This window comes from Paramisgurnus dabryanus, chromosome 13, assembly GCF_030506205.2.
Source record: "Paramisgurnus dabryanus chromosome 13, PD_genome_1.1, whole genome shotgun sequence".
NCBI classification, from domain to species: domain Eukaryota; kingdom Metazoa; phylum Chordata; class Actinopteri; order Cypriniformes; family Cobitidae; genus Paramisgurnus; species Paramisgurnus dabryanus.
The window spans coordinates 4,489,083-4,499,222 of NC_133349.1; positions in this window are offsets into that span (position 1 = coordinate 4,489,083).

Here is a 10,140-nt window from a genome sequence, read left to right on the forward strand (position 1 = left end):
CTGATGATGATGATTGCTGTTTTTGATGAGCCGTGTAATGAAATTCTTTCACAATATATTATAGATTTAAAACTTGGAATTGAAAACTGCTCATTTGAACCCCGTCCCTGTATGTATTTGGATCGGCTATAACGCAGAGGATGAAATAGAAACTTATAATGTCCCAATTTCAGCCAAATCATTTTTACGTAAATCCTTTGTGTGACTTTGTTATTCTCTCTGTTGTTAAAGTCCTCAAGTTTCAATACAGCAAAAGCCGGGAAGCAGTTGGAGAGCATTTCACTGAACCAGATTGAGGTCTCCTCTCTTCACATTGCCATCTGTATCGTTCTCTTCACTGCTGTAATTATCAAGGTAATGGTGCTTATCATGCATAAAATATGAATATAATTTACATAAATCGTCCTTGATAGACCAAACATCCTTAACCGGAACTGCACTTCGAGCTGGGACGCTTAAATATTTGACGTATTTGCGTGCTGAAGGGAAGAGCGGAGAGAGTTATGAATCTAAAGCTGGCATTTTCTCCTGACACGAAATATTACAGGATAACAGACAAGTTACGGCTTTGCAGTCTATCATTCCATACTTGACATTTGTGGCAGGGACAACACATTAGATTATAGCATGAGCCGCTTTATGAAGCCAGATAAAACCTGACTGCAGCAAAAAATAGATCTGGTGTCAATGTGCTATTTTGAGTTAGCGACCAATTTGTCCCAAATGCAGAAGTCTCTATTGGGTGAAGGTGTCCCTCGGAGACTAATGTAGCACATCATGTACACCCATTACATTAGCTCGACAAAGCACATGCAGAAAAATCCTGCATTATGCTTACTGATACACAAAGATGTTGCCAACTCATGCAAAAACAAAGACAGACCTTACCTAGAATTCAATCTCCTTTCTATTAAATTCTCTGGGTGAACTCAAACATTGAACCTTAAAATTAAGATTTTTTTACCAAACGCCTGCACTGTTGTTTCTCATCACAGTGATGGCATTCAAAACCTCCAAAAAAGACAGAAAAGCACCATAAAACTGTCTTTGGCATATGAATATTTTATATGCTTAGTGTTTTGTTATGTACTTTTAACTTTGTGATGTAATTTTAACTGTGTAGGACTACAGATGGAAAGTAGCATAATGCTAAATCAGGTGCAGCCATCTCTTTAATGTAACTGCTTATTGTCCTGAAAAATAAACAAACAAACAAACAAAAGTGGATCATTTTGAAGATGATAATCTTTCCTTAAATTTCAGAGCATCAGGTTTGAACAGCATTTGGCAACGCAAATTTTACAGTCTAGGTTAACTATAGACTATAGTAACCCACTTCTAGCCAAAATAAACTTACATTTGGTTATGTGTTGTGGCAAAGGAATTTGTGAGATTTCTGATATTTCATCATGCACTCTCAGAAAAAAAAGGTACATGAAGGTACTGAGGCGGTACTTTTTCAAAAAAAAGTACACGTTTTTACCTAAATTGGTACTTCTAAGGTACATACTGGTACCTCAAAGGTTTATATCTGTACCTAATGGTACATATTAGGACCTTTTTAAAAGGTACAGTCCCAGTGACAAAAGGTACTGTCTCAGTGACAAAAAAGGGAACCATCCCAGTGACAAAAAGATACCATCCCATTGACCAAAAGGGAACTATCCCAGTGACAAAAAGGTACCATCCCAGTGACAAAAAGGTACTGTCCGAAAAAGGTCCCGTCCCAGTAACAAAAAGGTACCATCCCAGTGACAAAAAGATACCATCCCACTGACCAAAAGGGAACTATCCCAGTGACAAAAAGGTACAGTCCCTGTGACAAAAAGGTACCATCCCAGTGACAAAAAGGTACCATCCCAGTGACCAAAAGGGAACTATCCCAGTGGCAAAAAGGTACCATCCCAGTGACAAAAAGGTACAGTCCCAGTGACAAAAAGGTACCATCCCAGTGACAAAAAGGTACAGTCCCAGTGACAAAAAGGTACCATCCCAGTGACAAAAAGGTACAGTCCCAGTGACAAAAAGGTACCATCCCAGTGACAAAAAGATACCGCCCCAGAGAAAAAGGTCCCAGTGACAAAAAGGTACCGTCCCAGTGACAAAAAGATACCGCCCCAGAGAAAAAGGTCCCAGTGACAAAAAGGTACCGTCCTTCAGACAAAAAGGTCCCAGTGACAAAAAGGTACCATCCCAGTGACAAAAAGGTACAGTCCCAGTGACAAAAAGGTACCATCCCTGTGACAAAAAGATACCGTCCCAGAGAAAAAGGTCCCAGTGACAAAAAGGTACAGTCCCAGTGACAAAAAGGTACCATCCCTGTGACAAAAAGATACCGCCCCAGAGAAAAAGGTCCCAGTGACAAAAAGGTACCGTCCTTCTGACAAAAAGGTCCCAGTGACAAAAAGGTACCATCCCAGTGACAAAAAGGTACAGTCCCAGTGAAAAAAAGGTACCATCCCAGTGACAAAAAGATACAGTCCCAGTGACAAAAAGGTACCATCCCAGTGACAAAAAGGTACCGCCCCAGAGAAAAAGGTCCCAATGACAAAAAGATCCCAGTAATAATAATAATTCATTACATTCTATATAGCGCTTTTCTGCAGCACTCAAAGCGCTTTACATATGAAAGGGGATTCTCCTCAACCACCACCAATGTGCAGCATCCACCTGGATGATGGTACCATCCCAGTGACAAAAGGGAACAGTCCCAGTGACAAAAAGTCCCAGGGACAAAAAGCTAGCGTCCCAGTGACAAAAGGCACTGTCCCAGTCACAAAGAGGTCCTGTACCAGTGACAAAAAGGTTCCGTCCCAGTGACAAAAAGGTTTCGTCCCAGTGGCAAAAGGGTACAGTCCCAGTGACGAAAAAGGTCCCAGTGACAAATTGGTCCCATTTACAAAGGAGGTAGCTTCCCAGTGACAAAAAGGTACCGTACAAGGTAGCGTCGCAGTGACAAAATATACTGTCCCGGTGACTAAAAGGTCCTGTACAAGTGACAAAAAGGTCCCAGTGACAAAATGGTACCATCCTAGTGACAAAAAGGTCCCAGTGACAAAAAGTTACCGTCCCAGTGACAAAACGGTACAGTCCCAGTGACAAAGAGGTACCGTCCCAGGGACAAAAAGGTCCCAGTGACAAAAGGGTACAGTCCCAGTGACAAAAAGGTTTCGTCCCAGTTGCAAAAGGGTACAGTCCCAGTGACGAAAAAGGTCCCAGTGATAAATAGGTCCCATTCACAAAGGAGGTAGCTTCCCAGTGACAAAAAGGTACCGTACAAGGTAGCGTCGCAGTGACAAAATATACTGTCCCGGTGACTAAAAGGTCCTGTACAAGTGACAAAAAGGTCCCAGTGACAAAATGGTACCATTCTAGTGACAAAAAGGTCCCAGTGACAAAAAGTTACCGTCCCAGTGACAAAACGGTACAGTCCCAGTGACAAAAAGGTACCGTCCCAGGGACAAAAAGGTCCCAGTGACAAAAGGGTACAGTCCCAGTGACAAAAAGGTACCGTCCTAGTGACAAAAAGGTCCCAGTGAAAAAAGGTACCGTCCCAGTGACAAAAGGGTACAGTCCAAGTGACAAAAAGGTACCGTCCCAGTGACAAAAGGGTACAGTCCAAGTGACAAAAAGGTACCCTCCTAGTGACAAAAAGGTCCCAGTGACAAATAGGTCCCATTCACAAAAAGGTACCGTCCCAGTGACAAAAGGGTACAGTCCAAGTGACAAAAAGGTACCCTCCTAGTGACTAAAAAGGTCCCAGTGACAAATAGGTCCCATTCACAAAAAGGTAGCTTCCCAGTGACAAATATGTACTGTACTAGTGACAAAAGGGTACAGTCCCAGTGACAAAAAGTTACTTTTCCCAGTAACAAAAAGAGGGTGTTACCAAAGTCAACAGTGACTTTTGACATCCCAAATTTTGTCTCGTTTTAGCCTAAATGTCTGGGCTGTGGCTATAAGATGTCTTTTAAACGCAAAATGTCTTGCTGGGTTAACACACATAGTAATGCATTATAAATTGCTTTGGATTAAAGGCATCTGCCAAATGTAAATGTCAAGTTAACTATCAAACTGTGCCTCTCATTTATACTGCCTAATTTAGTTTCTGTATTGAATCACTTTTTCAATCTACGATTGTCTTGCACACAAAAGCTTCCCACGTCTCCACAAGACTTGGAAAACAATGCAAAAGTCCCATGAACTTGATGTATTTTTATGGAAATGTTCGGACTGTGATGAATGTAGTCACTATTGGCATTGTTAAACAGAAAATTCAAAGTGAAGATCATTTTAAAAATCTTTTGTGTTCAACTAAAGCAATTGAAATCACACGGGTGGGAAGGCATGTAAATAATGAATGATGATTTTACAAATGTAAACAAACAATTCCTCTACTAACCTAATAAGAGTTAATAAGAGTTTTTTTGCTTGCATTGTCATTCATGAGAGATTGTGTGCTTTGTGAATGACTGTTTGCTGTATGACAGCTGCTGTTGAATCTGGGCTGCGTTCTGCTGTGCACCAACGGAGACATAAGATTCATTAGGTCTCTCTCTCTCTCTCTCTCTCTCTCTCTCTCTCTTTGCTGTCTGTCACAGGGGAGTGACTACTCCATCTGCTGACTGCATCGATGGGGTTAAAAGCCAGAGTAAAAATTGGCTTCTTTTGATGAAAGTGTGACACGTGAAATGACTTCTTTTGTAAGATACCCTGGGTGTCAGACACTGCTACAATTTCTTCCAGCCCACCCTTCTGTGACTCTTAAATTCATGTTGAGTTCAAATAAAATCACTGGTATTAAACATGACTATACAAAAGCCCTAAGCGGGGTGAATGAGGATGTCTGCATTAATAATCCTTCATTTCTCCAAAACCATAATGCAAATATTAACAATACAGCACTGAAAGCTAGATACTTTCTGAAAATTGTTATAAAATGGATCGACTTTCAGATCTGGCCTTATCAATTAAGGTTAAAAAAATTATTGTATAGCTCAGTGGTAAAGCATCACAAAAGGTCATGGGTTCGAACCCAGGGAAACACACATAGGATCAAAAATATTAACATTGCACTGTAAAAGTCACTTTGGATAAAAGCGTCCGCCAAATGCATAAATAAAACTTAATAAAATCTTATACTCATTGTCTTGTATCTCATGTATATCATTTATAGTCATGAACTGCTCAAAGTTGTGCATTTTTTGGTATTTTATCCTGGCCTCTCGTGGCTCATTGTTTTATTTCCCCACCGGAAATTTTTAGAATAAACTCCTGCGGCTCGGAGGTGTAATTAAGATGGTGGGGAGACTTCATTTCATTTCCAGCTCCAGTCTATTTTCAGCCCGACTCTTCCCCGAGCAGAAGTCTTTGACTGTGAATTTCATCCTCCTCACTGTTCACAAAGTCAATGTGAAGAAATCGAGAGAGACACCACATGACACTGTTGCCCCCCAGTGTTGATCCACTTCTCCATTTCAGTGCAGTACACAAAAGATCTCGTGCCTCCTGTTATGAAACTGTTAAATATAAAGAAATGGTGCCTTTATAAACCGCAATACTTTAGTACAGTAGTGGGCAGAAATGATGTTCGCCTGAAGTCTTTGGCCTTTATTTAAATGTAATATCAAATATGTACTATGTGTGTTATGTAGCTGTGCTTGGAGCGTAAACTAAAGCTCTTCTGGAAGAATTTAGGAGGCAAAATTTATGGAGAATAACTGATGTCATCAAAAACAAGAAAGGATCAATTAAATATTAATAACTGATTCAATTATAGTACAATGTAATGCATAATGTATTTCTTGTGAGCTATTTGTTATGCATTTCTTTTTATTACAGTAAATCATTAAAACAGTTATGCTTTTACCAAATAATTTGTCAAATAAATTACAGCTTTTTCCATTTTTCCAAGTTTAGTTTTCTCATACTCCTCATACACTGTCACAAATAAATTGACCATTTATGTCCCCTAGCTGCATGCACCCTAGTACCATTTCAAAAAGTACACCTTTGCACTTTGTAGAGTTCATAATTGAAAGCTTATTAGCTTATTAGGTACATTTTCGTATCTCAAAGACACATAATGGCTCCAGGACCTTTTTAAAGGGTACTGCTCAGTGACAGCTGGGGTACACATTTTGACAATTTTTTGTATGTTACATTACTGAAACCTGTAGGTTCATGAAAAGCAAGTACAGGATTGTGCAAAATTCCCTCTAAATTCCCTCACGTTTTTCTTATATGGCACTGCTGCGGCATCTTAATTTTAAACTCTTTCCCTGCCAGCCTTTTTTAAAAAGTTGCCTGCCAGCATTTTTTGTGATTTTTACCAATGTTTCACAAAATGCCTTCCAGGAAAATTTATAAATATATAAACACACAAATATATAAAATAAAAAAGAACAGACGCTCTGCTTTCAAACAAACAAAAAAACATCCTATCTTCATTTGTTCTCGTTTTATAACCTCTTAAATATGTGTAGTTTTTTTTTTTTTTTAACAAAATTGAGCAAAAAGCTGAATTAATTGCATTTTTGTAAAGGAATTTTGTTAGAGATGAGATTCAGGACGATTATCAAAACATATACGGAGTTTAAAATTTATTGTAAATTATAAATTGGGTAAAAGTGCTATCTCGTGGAAAATAGCGGATTTACAGATTACCACAAAAACTTGCCAGGAACTCATTATTGCCAGGGAAATGTTTTCTCTTAATTAACGAGATAACTTTTCAATGGCGGGGAAAGAGTTAAATGTGCATTTACAATACTTATTCCCTGTGTCATTTCACTTTATTTATTATAGTTCAACTTGTATACTTAAATGTTCTGCTTTCTTTGTATGAATTCAATATTTGGCTTGATGGCTACATCTGGTGAAATTTTTGGTGTCAATAGCCCACTTAGAAATCCCCTTACTGATAAAAATGCTGATGTGTCAAATACTTATTTTCCCCGCTGTATGATGTTTTTATGATGTCCACTGACAGCTGCTTAAGTTTCATCAATGAAAGCCTAAAGACCATACTGAACACTGTGCTAGAAGTTTGTGCCAGAAGTCAGGACTAATATAAAAACATTGTGCTCGGTACATCACATTAGATCAGATGATGGAGAGTAGGCGGTCATTGCTCGAACACATTTGACCACATAAGCAGTCTGGTTAAATTAGTTTTTTACTCTGAATGTGGTTGAAAGTAGATGAGCTTAAAACGTTTCACATCTTGTTTACTCCTTTATTTAGCGTCATCCACTTGTGAACAGATCGACCAAAACGCATCTTAATACCAGGTGTAAACAGCCTCTCAAGTATCTACAGTACTATCTACACTCACCTAAAGGATTATTAGGAACACCTGTTCAATTTCTCATTAATGCAATGGTGTAATGGTGTGGGGGATGTTTTCTTTGCTCACTTAAGGCCCCTTAGTACCAATTGGGCATCAAATGCCACGGCTTACCTGAGCATTGTTTCTGACCATGTCCATCGCTTCATGACCACCATGTACCCATCCTCTGCCAGCTACTTCCAGCAGGATAATGCACCATGTCACAAAGCTCAAATCATTTTAAATTGGTTTCTTAAACATGACAATGAGTTCACTGTACTAAAATGGCCCCCACAGTCACCAGATCTCAACCCAATAGAGCTTCTTTGTGATGTGGTGGAATGGGAGCTTCATGCTCTGGATGTGCCTCTCACAAATCCCCAACTGCAAGATGCTATCCTATCAATATGGGCCAACATTAGCCTAATAATAATATGTGTTCCTAATAATCCTTTAGGTAAGTGTATATAGTTAGTATGCATTGTCATGGCATATATCTTAACAGCACTGCACTATTATCACTGCACCATAGTCCAATACTTTTACACAGTAATCACACAGTTGTTAAAGTTTGTTTGAGTATACGCTTCTGTCCAAATGCATAAAAAAGCAGACATGGAGATTTCTTCCTTTCCTGCATATCTATTAGGCCGGGTTATCATTTACTGAGTTGGTAACCATGGGGACGGTACAGCGGTTCATCTGCATTCAGTGCATCCATTGACCCATGCAGATGGATGGGAGACACATTCAGTGTGAAAGTGAGGTATGGTGTGCAGTGACGTGCTGTCATAACAGACAAAGAAATCTGACGATGAAAATGCTCAACATTATTTAGACAGAGAGTTTCTGCACTACCATCCGCAGTTTAAACATACAATAGGCCTTGTCTCTATGCCATATAATATGATCTTCAAATAGTATTCGAAGGCCAGATTTTGTGGAGAAGTGTTAGTAATGTGTATGTAAGATGATCCAACGTGATCTCATGAGAATACGTGTGTATTGTTACGTAAAATGTGGTTGTACCGCACATACATTTACTTGCATTTTCACACTGAAATGTAATATGTTAATTATTTATGTATTGAAAGCTTTACAGTCAAACAGATTTTTATTTATTACTCATATTAATGACATGTTTTAGTTGTATTTTTATTTAAGACAGTTTACTCATTTACCAAATGAAATATTCATGAGAGAATTGGATATAAAAACAAGATTACGCTTTAAAACCGAAAAGTGAATAACATTTCTGTAATCATTTAACAATTTTGTAATATTTGTTTCCAATGACACACAAAATGTGTTAATTACACCAAAACACAACATAAAGATGTTCATTTTATTCATTCGCTTTAATCCACATCTTAAAAATCCATACGATTGTAAGGAATAGATCTAAATTCAGCCTTTTATCCAGCGATCTTGGTCCCAGTTCTCATTAGCGATCATAAATGTCAAATCTCGAGTTCGTTATGAATTCAAATACAAATATTTTGCCTCAAAGCTTTACGACACCTTGCTTTACGCCAGTGATCTCAAACGCTCATTGGCTCTTGCATGATGCATCACCGATTTGCGACACTGCCGTTTTTCAGTCAATGCACTTTTGAAATTTGAAATACGCGCCTTGACAGATTAAAGCCGGATTAACATTCTTGTGGATTAATGTATATGTAGCTTCAGCATCTATTTAAACGTACAAAAAGTATGGCTTGTTTTTGAAAGTTATGTATTATTACTATGTATTAACAGTATGTGAGACCAGGCTGGTGTTTCAGTGTATCAACTGTGTGTCCTGCAGTGACCTGAGGTTGGGTTTCTTGATAGAAAGTATTTGGAGAAAATGATCAGTTAGCATTTCTGCTTCCCATTTATAATAACAACAGACACAGATCAACATGCACAATAGTGATTCACATCAACCCTACAATCTTTAAATCTCAGGATTTTAATTTGCGCGTAACTGTGGAAGTAAACCACACATGAACAATGAACCTCAGAAAATATAACCAGACCTCCAGTGTTCATGGGCACAGACTTGGCAAGTCACCGAGTAGAAAGTTTACTTTACAACGGAAAGCAGCTTAAATCTATGATTTAAAGAATATAAACTGTGAATGCGTGCAGTCCCTCGACGGACTTTGATGAATACAAGACTTTGGCATGAGGATAAAGAGGCCATTCAAATCGAGACCTTCACGGCAGAGAAACTGTACAGTTGGCAAATAGATCTCTTTCCTCTCACGGCTCTGAGACGTTGCCAGTCGGGAAAAATGAAGGGAGACGGGAATACTGAAAGAGGGACTTGTTTAAGACAGGAATCTCTATGTTTCAAACACTTCATCTGTATATGCAGCATGAGTTTGAGGCTTTATGTTTAGCATAATTAAGAGCTTAATTATTTTCCTAACACATATTAAATGAATGAAAACTTGAAATTAATTACTTGGATCTTTTCAAGCTCTCTGGTTTTCTGCTTAAGGACCTAAACCGGTTAGTTGGCACTGGAGAAAATTCTGCACATGAAAGTTATTTCAAGAGCAATTTTTGATCGTAAAAATGAGCATTACAAAGCTAATGTTGTGTGCAGTGCAGTCATATTCAGCTTACTCTGAACATCTACCCTAAGAAAGATTCAAATGAATACTTCAAGAATATTATAACTCAAAATAATACACACTTTAAAAAAATGGTCAATATGTACCCCAGTACCTTTTTAAAAGGTACCATTACAGTATTACACTGTAAAAAATAAAAAGTTGACTTAACTTAAATTTTCAAGGCAACTTGCTGCACAGCTTTTT